Raw genomic sequence first — 14,452 nt, 5'->3', positions numbered from 1 at the left:
TTATACTGAGCTTTACGCATGTCCTTTTTTTCTTTTCCTTTTTTTTAAAGAGTGAGTACAACTTCCCTCCTCTTATTGATTTCTTGGAAAATTTCTCATGTCTTGAATTTTCTTGCCTATTCCCTACGCCAGGGGATGTTTTGAGGGCCTGTGTCATTTACAGCCCTGCAGTCCTTGTGACTATATAAGCAACCATTGGCACTGGGTTTAAAGTTGCTCTTGTGGGAAACAGCCACAAGGCGGCAGCATTATTACGTTCTCAACTCTTGTGACTTTGGCAACAGAGTCTTCCTGGAGGTAGGGTTCCGAGGTTGTAAATTAGAGTGGAATGTGCTTGAACATGCCCCCAGAAGTTTATGTCTCCTTACTTATGTTTGTTTTTTAAATATAATTTCTATTTCTTATCGGGGTAAATTTGATTGGAGTGTTTTGATTGTCTGGCTGTACAGAATCTGCTTAATGATTCCTACATATGTCTGTTCATCTTTGGATCCTGTTACCATGTATATGATCACAGAATGTATATTTTAAAGGTATTCGTGATTATATAATTCATAAAGTTTATCTGTTATATGTTTATATACATTTAACATACATTAGTATATGTATGTTAACCCCATAGTCCTAATTTACCCATCCTCCCACCTTTCATTTTGGCTAACCATTAGTTTATTTGATAAGTCTGTGAGTGTCTTTTTCTGTGGAAATATGTTCATTGGTAGCAATCTTAGGATAACATGCATAAATGATATCACAGGATATTTGTCATACCCTTTTTACTTACTTAACGTTATATGATTATTTCTAGGCTCAACTGTAGTCCTGAAAACGGCATTGTTCATTTTTTTCCCGAGGCTACTATTCCATTCTGTCTATATACCACTTCTTCTTTGTCCATTCATTTGTTTATGGACCTTTTTTTGCTTCCATGTCTTGGCTATTTCAATATTGTTTCAGTGCACATTTGCCTGCATCTGTCTTTCCGATTCTGGTGGTCTTAGGTTATAGGCCCAAAGGTGCCCTGCCGCATCATATGGTAGCTCAATTTTTACCTCTTCAAGCAGCTCGATTCAGTTTGCGTTAGTGCCGTTACCACTTTACATCCCACCAGCAGCTAGAAAGTACACAGTTCTCTAAAACCCCTTCAGCATTTATCGTTTGTAGACTTTTTGCTGATGGTCATGACCGGTGTGAGCTGCACCCTTTTTGACTTTGAATTTGCATGTGGCTAATAATTCCTTATACTGAGCTTTAGGCATGTCCTTTTTTTCTTTTCCTTTTTTTTTAAAGAGTGAGTACAACTTCCCTCCTCTGATTGACTTCTTGAAAAAATTCTCATGTGTTGAATTTTCTTGCCTATTCCCTACCCCAGGGCATTTTTGAGGGCGTGTGTCATTTACAGCCCTGCAGTCCTTGTGACTATATAAGCAACCATTAGCACTGGGTTTAAAGCTGCTGTTGTGGGAAACAGCCACAAGGCGGCAGCATTATTACGTTCTCAACTCTTGTTAGTAGTGCAACAGAGTCTTCCTGTAGGTCGTGTTCCGAGGTTGTAAATTAGAGTGGAATGTGCTGGGACAAGCCCCCAGAAGTTTATGTCTCCTTACTTATGTTTGTTTTTTAAGTTTAAATTCTATTTCTTATCGGAGTAAATTTGATTAGAGTGTTTTGATTGTCTGGCTGTACAGAATCTGCTCAATGATTCATGCATATGTCTGTTCATCTTCGGATCCTGTTACCATGTATGTGATTACAAAATGTATATTTTAAAGGTCTTGGTGATTATATAATACATATAGTTTATCTGTTATATGTTTATATACATTTAACATACATTAGTATATGTATGTTAACCCCATAGTCCTAATTTACCCATCCTCCCACCTTTCATTTTGGCTAACCATTAGTTTATTTGATAAGTCTGTGAGTGTCTTTTTCTGTGGAAATATGTTCATTGGTAGCAATCTTAGGATAACATGCATAAATGATATCACAGGATATTTGTCATACCCTTTTTACTTACTTAAAGTTATATGAATATTTACAGGCTCAACTGTAGTCCTGAAAACGGCATTGTTCATTTTTTCCCAAGGCTACCATTCCATTCTGTCCATATACCACTTCTTCTTTGTCCATTCATCTGTTTATGGACCTTTTTTTGCTTCCATGTCTTGGCTATTTCAGTATTGCTGCAGTGCACATTTGCCTGCCTCTGTCTTTCTGATTCTGGTGGTCTTAGTTTATAGGCCCAAAAGGTGCCCTGCCGCATCATATGATAGGTCAATTTTTACCTTTTCAAGCAGCTCCATTCAGTTTGCGTTAGTGCTGTTACCACTTTAAATCCCAGCAGCAGCTAGAAGGTACACAGTTCTCTAAAACCCCTTCAGCATTTATAGTTTGTAGACTTTTTGCTGATGGTCCTGACTGGTGTGAGCTGAAACCTTTTCGAATTTGAATTTGCATGTGGCTAATAATTCCTTATACTGAGCTTTACGCATGTCCTTTTTTTCCTTTTCCTTTTTTTTTTAAAGAGTGAGTACAACTTCCCTCCTCTGATTGATTTCTTGAAAAACTTCTCATGTGTTGAATTTTCTTGCCTATTCCCTACCCCAGGGCATTGTTGAGGGCCTGTGTCATTTACAGCCCTGCAGTCCTTGTGACTATATAAGCAACCATTGGCACTGGGTTTAAAGCTGCTCTTGTGGGAAACAGCCACAAGGCGGCAGCATTATTACGTTCTCAACTCTTGTGACTTTGGCAACAGAGTCTTCCTGGAGGTAGGGTTCCGAGGTTGTAAATTAGAGTGGAATGTGCTGGGACAAGCCGCAGAAGTTTATGTCTCCTTACTTATGTTTGTTTTTTAAATATAATTTCTATTTCTTATCGGGGTAAATTTGATTGGAGTGTTTTGATTGTCTGGCTGTACAGAATCTGCTTAATGATTCCTACATATGTCTGTTCATCTTCGGATCCTGTTACCATGTATGTCATCACAGAATGTATATTTTAAAGGTATTCGTGATTATATAATTCATAAAGTTTATCTGTTATATGTTTATATACATTTAACATACATTAGTATATGTATGTTAACCCCATAGTCCTAATTTACCCATCCTCCCACCTTTCATTTTGGCTAACCATTAGTTTATTTGATAAGTCTGTGAGTGTCTTTTTCTGTGGAAATATGTTCATTGGTAGCAATCTTAGGATAACATGCATAAATGATATCACAGGATATTTGTCATACCCTTTTTACTTACTTAACGTTATATGATTATTTCTAGGCTCAACTGTAGTCCTGAAAACGGCATTGTTCATTTTTTTCCCGAGGCTACTATTCCATTCTGTCTATATACCACTTCTTCTTTGTCCATTCATTTGTTTATGGACCTTTTTTTGCTTCCATGTCTTGGCTATTTCAATATTGTTTCAGTGCACATTTGCCTGCATCTGTCTTTCCGATTCTGGTGGTCTTAGGTTATAGGCCCAAAGGTGCCCTGCCGCATCATATGGTAGCTCAATTTTTACCTCTTCAAGCAGCTCGATTCAGTTTGCGTTAGTGCCGTTACCACTTTACATCCCACCAGCAGCTAGAAAGTACACAGTTCTCTAAAACCCCTTCAGCATTTATCGTTTGTAGACTTTTTGCTGATGGTCATGACCGGTGTGAGCTGCACCCTTTTTGACTGAATTTGCATGTGGCTAATAATTCCTTATACTGAGCTTTAGGCATGTCCTTTTTTTCTTTTCCTTTTTTTTTAAAGAGTGAGTACAACTTCCCTCCTCTGATTGACTTCTTGAAAAAATTCTCATGTGTTGAATTTTCTTGCCTATTCCCTACCCCAGGGCATTTTTGAGGGCGTGTGTCATTTACAGCCCTGCAGTCCTTGTGACTATATAAGCAACCATTAGCACTGGGTTTAAAGCTGCTGTTGTGGGAAACAGCCACAAGGCGGCAGCATTATTACGTTCTCAACTCTTGTTAGTAGTGCAACAGAGTCTTCCTGTAGGTCGTGTTCCGAGGTTGTAAATTAGAGTGGAATGTGCTGGGACAAGCCCCCAGAAGTTTATGTCTCCTTACTTATGTTTGTTTTTTAAGTTTAAATTCTATTTCTTATCGGAGTAAATTTGATTAGAGTGTTTTGATTGTCTGGCTGTACAGAATCTGCTCAATGATTCATGCATATGTCTGTTCATCTTCGGATCCTGTTACCATGTATGTGATTACAAAATGTATATTTTAAAGGTCTTGGTGATTATATAATACATATAGTTTATCTGTTATATGTTTATATACATTTAACATACATTAGTATATGTATGTTAACCCCATAGTCCTAATTTACCCATCCTCCCACCTTTCATTTTGGCTAACCATTAGTTTATTTGATAAGTCTGTGAGTGTCTTTTTCTGTGGAAATATGTTCATTGGTAGCAATCTTAGGATAACATGTATAAATGATATCATACGATATTTGTCATACCCTTTTTACTTACTTAAAGTTATATGAATATTTACAGGCTCAACTGTAGTCCTGAAAACGGCATTGTTCATTTTTTCCCAAGGCTACCATTCCATTCTGTCCATATACCACTTCTTCTTTGTCCATTCATCTGTTTATGGACCTTTTTTTGCTTCCATGTCTTGGCTATTTCAGTATTGCTGCAGTGCACATTTGCCTGCCTCTGTCTTTCTGATTCTGGTGGTCTTAGTTTATAGGCCCAAAAGGTGCCCTGCCGCATCATATGATAGGTCAATTTTTACCTTTTCAAGCAGCTCCATTCAGTTTGCGTTAGTGCTGTTACCACTTTAAATCCCAGCAGCAGCTAGAAGGTACACAGTTCTCTAAAACCCCTTCAGCATTTATAGTTTGTAGACTTTTTGCTGATGGTCCTGACTGGTGTGAGCTGAAACCTTTTTGAATTTGAATTTGCATGTGGCTAATAATTCCTTATACTGAGCTTTACGCATGTCCTTTTTTTTCTTTTCCTTTTTTTTAAAGAGTGAGTACAACTTCCCTCCTCTTATTGATTTCTTGGAAAATTTCTCATGTCTTGAATTTTCTTGCCTATTCCCTACGCCAGGGGATGTTTTGAGGGCCTGTGTCATTTACAGCCCTGCAGTCCTTGTGACTATATAAGCAACCATTGGCACTGGGTTTAAAGTTGCTCTTGTGGGAAACAGCCACAAGGCGGCAGCATTATTACGTTCTCAACTCTTGTGACTTTGGCAACAGAGTCTTCCTGGAGGTAGGGTTCCGAGGTTGTAAATTAGAGTGGAATGTGCTTGAACATGCCCCCAGAAGTTTATGTCTCCTTACTTATGTTTGTTTTTTAAATATAATTTCTATTTCTTATCGGGGTAAATTTGATTGGAGTGTTTTGATTGTCTGGCTGTACAGAATCTGCTTAATGATTCCTACATATGTCTGTTCATCTTTGGATCCTGTTACCATGTATATGATCACAGAATGTATATTTTAAAGGTATTCGTGATTATATAATTCATAAAGTTTATCTGTTATATGTTTATATACATTTAACATACATTAGTATATGTATGTTAACCCCATAGTCCTAATTTACCCATCCTCCCACCTTTCATTTTGGCTAACCATTAGTTTATTTGATAAGTCTGTGAGTGTCTTTTTCTGTGGAAATATGTTCATTGGTAGCAATCTTAGGATAACATGCATAAATGATATCACAGGATATTTGTCATACCCTTTTTACTTACTTAACGTTATATGATTATTTCTAGGCTCAACTGTAGTCCTGAAAACGGCATTGTTCATTTTTTTCCCGAGGCTACTATTCCATTCTGTCTATATACCACTTCTTCTTTGTCCATTCATTTGTTTATGGACCTTTTTTTGCTTCCATGTCTTGGCTATTTCAATATTGTTTCAGTGCACATTTGCCTGCATCTGTCTTTCCGATTCTGGTGGTCTTAGGTTATAGGCCCAAAGGTGCCCTGCCGCATCATATGGTAGCTCAATTTTTACCTCTTCAAGCAGCTCGATTCAGTTTGCGTTAGTGCCGTTACCACTTTACATCCCACCAGCAGCTAGAAAGTACACAGTTCTCTAAAACCCCTTCAGCATTTATCGTTTGTAGACTTTTTGCTGATGGTCATGACCGGTGTGAGCTGCACCCTTTTTGACTTTGAATTTGCATGTGGCTAATAATTCCTTATACTGAGCTTTAGGCATGTCCTTTTTTTCTTTTCCTTTTTTTTTAAAGAGTGAGTACAACTTCCCTCCTCTGATTGACTTCTTGAAAAAATTCTCATGTGTTGAATTTTCTTGCCTATTCCCTACCCCAGGGCATTTTTGAGGGCGTGTGTCATTTACAGCCCTGCAGTCCTTGTGACTATATAAGCAACCATTAGCACTGGGTTTAAAGCTGCTGTTGTGGGAAACAGCCACAAGGCGGCAGCATTATTACGTTCTCAACTCTTGTTAGTAGTGCAACAGAGTCTTCCTGTAGGTCGTGTTCCGAGGTTGTAAATTAGAGTGGAATGTGCTGGGACAAGCCCCCAGAAGTTTATGTCTCCTTACTTATGTTTGTTTTTTAAGTTTAAATTCTATTTCTTATCGGAGTAAATTTGATTAGAGTGTTTTGATTGTCTGGCTGTACAGAATCTGCTCAATGATTCATGCATATGTCTGTTCATCTTCGGATCCTGTTACCATGTATGTGATTACAAAATGTATATTTTAAAGGTCTTGGTGATTATATAATACATATAGTTTATCTGTTATATGTTTATATACATTTAACATACATTAGTATATGTATGTTAACCCCATAGTCCTAATTTACCCATCCTCCCACCTTTCATTTTGGCTAACCATTAGTTTATTTGATAAGTCTGTGAGTGTCTTTTTCTGTGGAAATATGTTCATTGGTAGCAATCTTAGGATAACATGCATAAATGATATCACAGGATATTTGTCATACCCTTTTTACTTACTTAAAGTTATATGAATATTTACAGGCTCAACTGTAGTCCTGAAAACGGCATTGTTCATTTTTTCCCAAGGCTACCATTCCATTCTGTCCATATACCACTTCTTCTTTGTCCATTCATCTGTTTATGGACCTTTTTTTGCTTCCATGTCTTGGCTATTTCAGTATTGCTGCAGTGCACATTTGCCTGCCTCTGTCTTTCTGATTCTGGTGGTCTTAGTTTATAGGCCCAAAAGGTGCCCTGCCGCATCATATGATAGGTCAATTTTTACCTTTTCAAGCAGCTCCATTCAGTTTGCGTTAGTGCTGTTACCACTTTAAATCCCAGCAGCAGCTAGAAGGTACACAGTTCTCTAAAACCCCTTCAGCATTTATAGTTTGTAGACTTTTTGCTGATGGTCCTGACTGGTGTGAGCTGAAACCTTTTCGAATTTGAATTTGCATGTGGCTAATAATTCCTTATACTGAGCTTTACGCATGTCCTTTTTTTCCTTTTCCTTTTTTTTTTAAAGAGTGAGTACAACTTCCCTCCTCTGATTGATTTCTTGAAAAACTTCTCATGTGTTGAATTTTCTTGCCTATTCCCTACCCCAGGGCATTGTTGAGGGCCTGTGTCATTTACAGCCCTGCAGTCCTTGTGACTATATAAGCAACCATTGGCACTGGGTTTAAAGCTGCTCTTGTGGGAAACAGCCACAAGGCGGCAGCATTATTACGTTCTCAACTCTTGTGACTTTGGCAACAGAGTCTTCCTGGAGGTAGGGTTCCGAGGTTGTAAATTAGAGTGGAATGTGCTGGGACAAGCCGCAGAAGTTTATGTCTCCTTACTTATGTTTGTTTTTTAAATATAATTTCTATTTCTTATCGGGGTAAATTTGATTGGAGTGTTTTGATTGTCTGGCTGTACAGAATCTGCTTAATGATTCCTACATATGTCTGTTCATCTTCGGATCCTGTTACCATGTATGTCATCACAGAATGTATATTTTAAAGGTATTCGTGATTATATAATTCATAAAGTTTATCTGTTATATGTTTATATACATTTAACATACATTAGTATATGTATGTTAACCCCATAGTCCTAATTTACCCATCCTCCCACCTTTCATTTTGGCTAACCATTAGTTTATTTGATAAGTCTGTGAGTGTCTTTTTCTGTGGAAATATGTTCATTGGTAGCAATCTTAGGATAACATGCATAAATGATATCACAGGATATTTGTCATACCCTTTTTACTTACTTAACGTTATATGATTATTTCTAGGCTCAACTGTAGTCCTGAAAACGGCATTGTTCATTTTTTTCCCGAGGCTACTATTCCATTCTGTCTATATACCACTTCTTCTTTGTCCATTCATTTGTTTATGGACCTTTTTTTGCTTCCATGTCTTGGCTATTTCAATATTGTTTCAGTGCACATTTGCCTGCATCTGTCTTTCCGATTCTGGTGGTCTTAGGTTATAGGCCCAAAGGTGCCCTGCCGCATCATATGGTAGCTCAATTTTTACCTCTTCAAGCAGCTCGATTCAGTTTGCGTTAGTGCCGTTACCACTTTACATCCCACCAGCAGCTAGAAAGTACACAGTTCTCTAAAACCCCTTCAGCATTTATCGTTTGTAGACTTTTTGCTGATGGTCATGACCGGTGTGAGCTGCACCCTTTTTGACTTTGAATTTGCATGTGGCTAATAATTCCTTATACTGAGCTTTAGGCATGTCCTTTTTTTCTTTTCCTTTTTTTTTAAAGAGTGAGTACAACTTCCCTCCTCTGATTGACTTCTTGAAAAAATTCTCATGTGTTGAATTTTCTTGCCTATTCCCTACCCCAGGGCATTTTTGAGGGCGTGTGTCATTTACAGCCCTGCAGTCCTTGTGACTATATAAGCAACCATTAGCACTGGGTTTAAAGCTGCTGTTGTGGGAAACAGCCACAAGGCGGCAGCATTATTACGTTCTCAACTCTTGTTAGTAGTGCAACAGAGTCTTCCTGTAGGTCGTGTTCCGAGGTTGTAAATTAGAGTGGAATGTGCTGGGACAAGCCCCCAGAAGTTTATGTCTCCTTACTTATGTTTGTTTTTTAAGTTTAAATTCTATTTCTTATCGGAGTAAATTTGATTAGAGTGTTTTGATTGTCTGGCTGTACAGAATCTGCTCAATGATTCATGCATATGTCTGTTCATCTTCGGATCCTGTTACCATGTATGTGATTACAAAATGTATATTTTAAAGGTCTTGGTGATTATATAATACATATAGTTTATCTGTTATATGTTTATATACATTTAACATACATTAGTATATGTATGTTAACCCCATAGTCCTAATTTACCCATCCTCCCACCTTTCATTTTGGCTAACCATTAGTTTATTTGATAAGTCTGTGAGTGTCTTTTTCTGTGGAAATATGTTCATTGGTAGCAATCTTAGGATAACATGTATAAATGATATCATACGATATTTGTCATACCCTTTTTACTTACTTAAAGTTATATGAATATTTACAGGCTCAACTGTAGTCCTGAAAACGGCATTGTTCATTTTTTCCCAAGGCTACCATTCCATTCTGTCCATATACCACTTCTTCTTTGTCCATTCATCTGTTTATGGACCTTTTTTTGCTTCCATGTCTTGGCTATTTCAGTATTGCTGCAGTGCACATTTGCCTGCCTCTGTCTTTCTGATTCTGGTGGTCTTAGTTTATAGGCCCAAAAGGTGCCCTGCCGCATCATATGATAGGTCAATTTTTACCTTTTCAAGCAGCTCCATTCAGTTTGCGTTAGTGCTGTTACCACTTTAAATCCCAGCAGCAGCTAGAAGGTACACAGTTCTCTAAAACCCCTTCAGCATTTATAGTTTGTAGACTTTTTGCTGATGGTCCTGACTGGTGTGAGCTGAAACCTTTTTGAATTTGAATTTGCATGTGGCTAATAATTCCTTATACTGAGCTTTACGCATGTCCTTTTTTTTCTTTTCCTTTTTTTTAAAGAGTGAGTACAACTTCCCTCCTCTTATTGATTTCTTGGAAAATTTCTCATGTCTTGAATTTTCTTGCCTATTCCCTACGCCAGGGGATGTTTTGAGGGCCTGTGTCATTTACAGCCCTGCAGTCCTTGTGACTATATAAGCAACCATTGGCACTGGGTTTAAAGTTGCTCTTGTGGGAAACAGCCACAAGGCGGCAGCATTATTACGTTCTCAACTCTTGTGACTTTGGCAACAGAGTCTTCCTGGAGGTAGGGTTCCGAGGTTGTAAATTAGAGTGGAATGTGCTTGAACATGCCCCCAGAAGTTTATGTCTCCTTACTTATGTTTGTTTTTTAAATATAATTTCTATTTCTTATCGGGGTAAATTTGATTGGAGTGTTTTGATTGTCTGGCTGTACAGAATCTGCTTAATGATTCCTACATATGTCTGTTCATCTTTGGATCCTGTTACCATGTATATGATCACAGAATGTATATTTTAAAGGTATTCGTGATTATATAATTCATAAAGTTTATCTGTTATATGTTTATATACATTTAACATACATTAGTATATGTATGTTAACCCCATAGTCCTAATTTACCCATCCTCCCACCTTTCATTTTGGCTAACCATTAGTTTATTTGATAAGTCTGTGAGTGTCTTTTTCTGTGGAAATATGTTCATTGGTAGCAATCTTAGGATAACATGCATAAATGATATCACAGGATATTTGTCATACCCTTTTTACTTACTTAACGTTATATGATTATTTCTAGGCTCAACTGTAGTCCTGAAAACGGCATTGTTCATTTTTTTCCCGAGGCTACTATTCCATTCTGTCTATATACCACTTCTTCTTTGTCCATTCATTTGTTTATGGACCTTTTTTTGCTTCCATGTCTTGGCTATTTCAATATTGTTTCAGTGCACATTTGCCTGCATCTGTCTTTCCGATTCTGGTGGTCTTAGGTTATAGGCCCAAAGGTGCCCTGCCGCATCATATGGTAGCTCAATTTTTACCTCTTCAAGCAGCTCGATTCAGTTTGCGTTAGTGCCGTTACCACTTTACATCCCACCAGCAGCTAGAAAGTACACAGTTCTCTAAAACCCCTTCAGCATTTATCGTTTGTAGACTTTTTGCTGATGGTCATGACCGGTGTGAGCTGCACCCTTTTTGACTTTGAATTTGCATGTGGCTAATAATTCCTTATACTGAGCTTTAGGCATGTCCTTTTTTTCTTTTCCTTTTTTTTTAAAGAGTGAGTACAACTTCCCTCCTCTGATTGACTTCTTGAAAAAATTCTCATGTGTTGAATTTTCTTGCCTATTCCCTACCCCAGGGCATTTTTGAGGGCGTGTGTCATTTACAGCCCTGCAGTCCTTGTGACTATATAAGCAACCATTAGCACTGGGTTTAAAGCTGCTGTTGTGGGAAACAGCCACAAGGCGGCAGCATTATTACGTTCTCAACTCTTGTTAGTAGTGCAACAGAGTCTTCCTGTAGGTCGTGTTCCGAGGTTGTAAATTAGAGTGGAATGTGCTGGGACAAGCCCCCAGAAGTTTATGTCTCCTTACTTATGTTTGTTTTTTAAGTTTAAATTCTATTTCTTATCGGAGTAAATTTGATTAGAGTGTTTTGATTGTCTGGCTGTACAGAATCTGCTCAATGATTCATGCATATGTCTGTTCATCTTCGGATCCTGTTACCATGTATGTGATTACAAAATGTATATTTTAAAGGTCTTGGTGATTATATAATACATATAGTTTATCTGTTATATGTTTATATACATTTAACATACATTAGTATATGTATGTTAACCCCATAGTCCTAATTTACCCATCCTCCCACCTTTCATTTTGGCTAACCATTAGTTTATTTGATAAGTCTGTGAGTGTCTTTTTCTGTGGAAATATGTTCATTGGTAGCAATCTTAGGATAACATGCATAAATGATATCACAGGATATTTGTCATACCCTTTTTACTTACTTAACGTTATATGAATATTTACAGACTCAACTGTAGTCCTGAAAACGGCATTGTTCATTTTTTTCCCGAGGCTACTATTCCATTCTGTCTATATACCACTTCATCTTTGTCCATTCATCTGTTTATGGACCTTTTTTTGCTTCCATGTCTTGGCTATTTCAGTATTGCTGCAGTGCACATTTGCCTGCCTCTGTCTTTCTGATTCTGGTGGTCTTAGTTTATAGGCCCAAAAGTTGCCCTGCTGCATCATATGGTAGCTCAATTTTTACCTTTTCAAGCAGCTCCATTCAGTTTTTGTTAGTGCTGTTACCACTTTAAATCCCAGCAGCAGCTAGAAGGTACACAGTTCTCTAAAACCCCTTCAGCATTTATAGTTTGTAGACTTTTTGCTGATGGTCCTGACTGGTGTGAGCTGAAACCTTTTCGAATTTGAATTTGCATGTGGCTAATAATTCCTTATACTGAGCTTTACGCATGTCCTTTTTTTCCTTTTCCTTTTTTTTTTAAAGAGTGAGTACAACTTCCCTCCTCTGATTGATTTCTTGAAAAACTTCTCATGTGTTGAATTTTCTTGCCTATTCCCTACCCCAGGGCATTGTTGAGGGCCTGTGTCATTTACAGCCCTGCAGTCCTTGTGACTATATAAGCAACCATTGGCACTGGGTTTAAAGCTGCTCTTGTGGGAAACAGCCACAAGGCGGCAGCATTATTACGTTCTCAACTCTTGTGACTTTGGCAACAGAGTCTTCCTGGAGGTAGGGTTCCGAGGTTGTAAATTAGAGTGGAATGTGCTGGGACAAGCCGCAGAAGTTTATGTCTCCTTACTTATGTTTGTTTTTTAAATATAATTTCTATTTCTTATCGGGGTAAATTTGATTGGAGTGTTTTGATTGTCTGGCTGTACAGAATCTGCTTAATGATTCCTACATATGTCTGTTCATCTTCGGATCCTGTTACCATGTATGTCATCACAGAATGTATATTTTAAAGGTATTCGTGATTATATAATTCATAAAGTTTATCTGTTATATGTTTATATACATTTAACATACATTAGTATATGTATGTTAACCCCATAGTCCTAATTTACCCATCCTCCCACCTTTCATTTTGGCTAACCATTAGTTTATTTGATAAGTCTGTGAGTGTCTTTTTCTGTGGAAATATGTTCATTGGTAGCAATCTTAGGATAACATGCATAAATGATATCACAGGATATTTGTCATACCCTTTTTACTTACTTAACGTTATATGATTATTTCTAGGCTCAACTGTAGTCCTGAAAACGGCATTGTTCATTTTTTTCCCGAGGCTACTATTCCATTCTGTCTATATACCACTTCTTCTTTGTCCATTCATTTGTTTATGGACCTTTTTTTGCTTCCATGTCTTGGCTATTTCAATATTGTTTCAGTGCACATTTGCCTGCATCTGTCTTTCCGATTCTGGTGGTCTTAGGTTATAGGCCCAAAGGTGCCCTGCCGCATCATATGGTAGCTCAATTTTTACCTCTTCAAGCAGCTCGATTCAGTTTGCGTTAGTGCCGTTACCACTTTACATCCCACCAGCAGCTAGAAAGTACACAGTTCTCTAAAACCCCTTCAGCATTTATCGTTTGTAGACTTTTTGCTGATGGTCATGACCGGTGTGAGCTGCACCCTTTTTGACTGAATTTGCATGTGGCTAATAATTCCTTATACTGAGCTTTAGGCATGTCCTTTTTTTTCTTTTCCTTTTTTTTTAAAGAGTGAGTACAACTTCCCTCCTCTGATTGACTTCTTGAAAAAATTCTCATGTGTTGAATTTTCTTGCCTATTCCCTACCCCAGGGCATTTTTGAGGGCGTGTGTCATTTACAGCCCTGCAGTCCTTGTGACTATATAAGCAACCATTAGCACTGGGTTTAAAGCTGCTGTTGTGGGAAACAGCCACAAGGCGGCAGCATTATTACGTTCTCAACTCTTGTTAGTAGTGCAACAGAGTCTTCCTGTAGGTCGTGTTCCGAGGTTGTAAATTAGAGTGGAATGTGCTGGGACAAGCCCCCAGAAGTTTATGTCTCCTTACTTATGTTTGTTTTTTAAGTTTAAATTCTATTTCTTATCGGAGTAAATTTGATTAGAGTGTTTTGATTGTCTGGCTGTACAGAATCTGCTCAATGATTCATGCATATGTCTGTTCATCTTCGGATCCTGTTACCATGTATGTGATTACAAAATGTATATTTTAAAGGTCTTGGTGATTATATAATACATATAGTTTATCTGTTATATGTTTATATACATTTAACATACATTAGTATATGTATGTTAACCCCATAGTCCTAATTTACCCATCCTCCCACCTTTCATTTTGGCTAACCATTAGTTTATTTGATAAGTCTGTGAGTGTCTTTTTCTGTGGAAATATGTTCATTGGTAGCAATCTTAGGATAACATGTATAAATGATATCATACGATATTTGTCATACCCTTTTTACTTACTTAAAGTTATATGAATATTTACAGGCTCAACTGTAG

Source organism: Balaenoptera ricei, chromosome 1, assembly GCF_028023285.1.
Source record: "Balaenoptera ricei isolate mBalRic1 chromosome 1, mBalRic1.hap2, whole genome shotgun sequence".
Classification (NCBI taxonomy): Eukaryota; Metazoa; Chordata; class Mammalia; order Artiodactyla; family Balaenopteridae; genus Balaenoptera; species Balaenoptera ricei.
The sequence above is the reverse complement of the archived record's forward strand: the minus strand, read 5'-3'. Positions refer to the sequence as shown.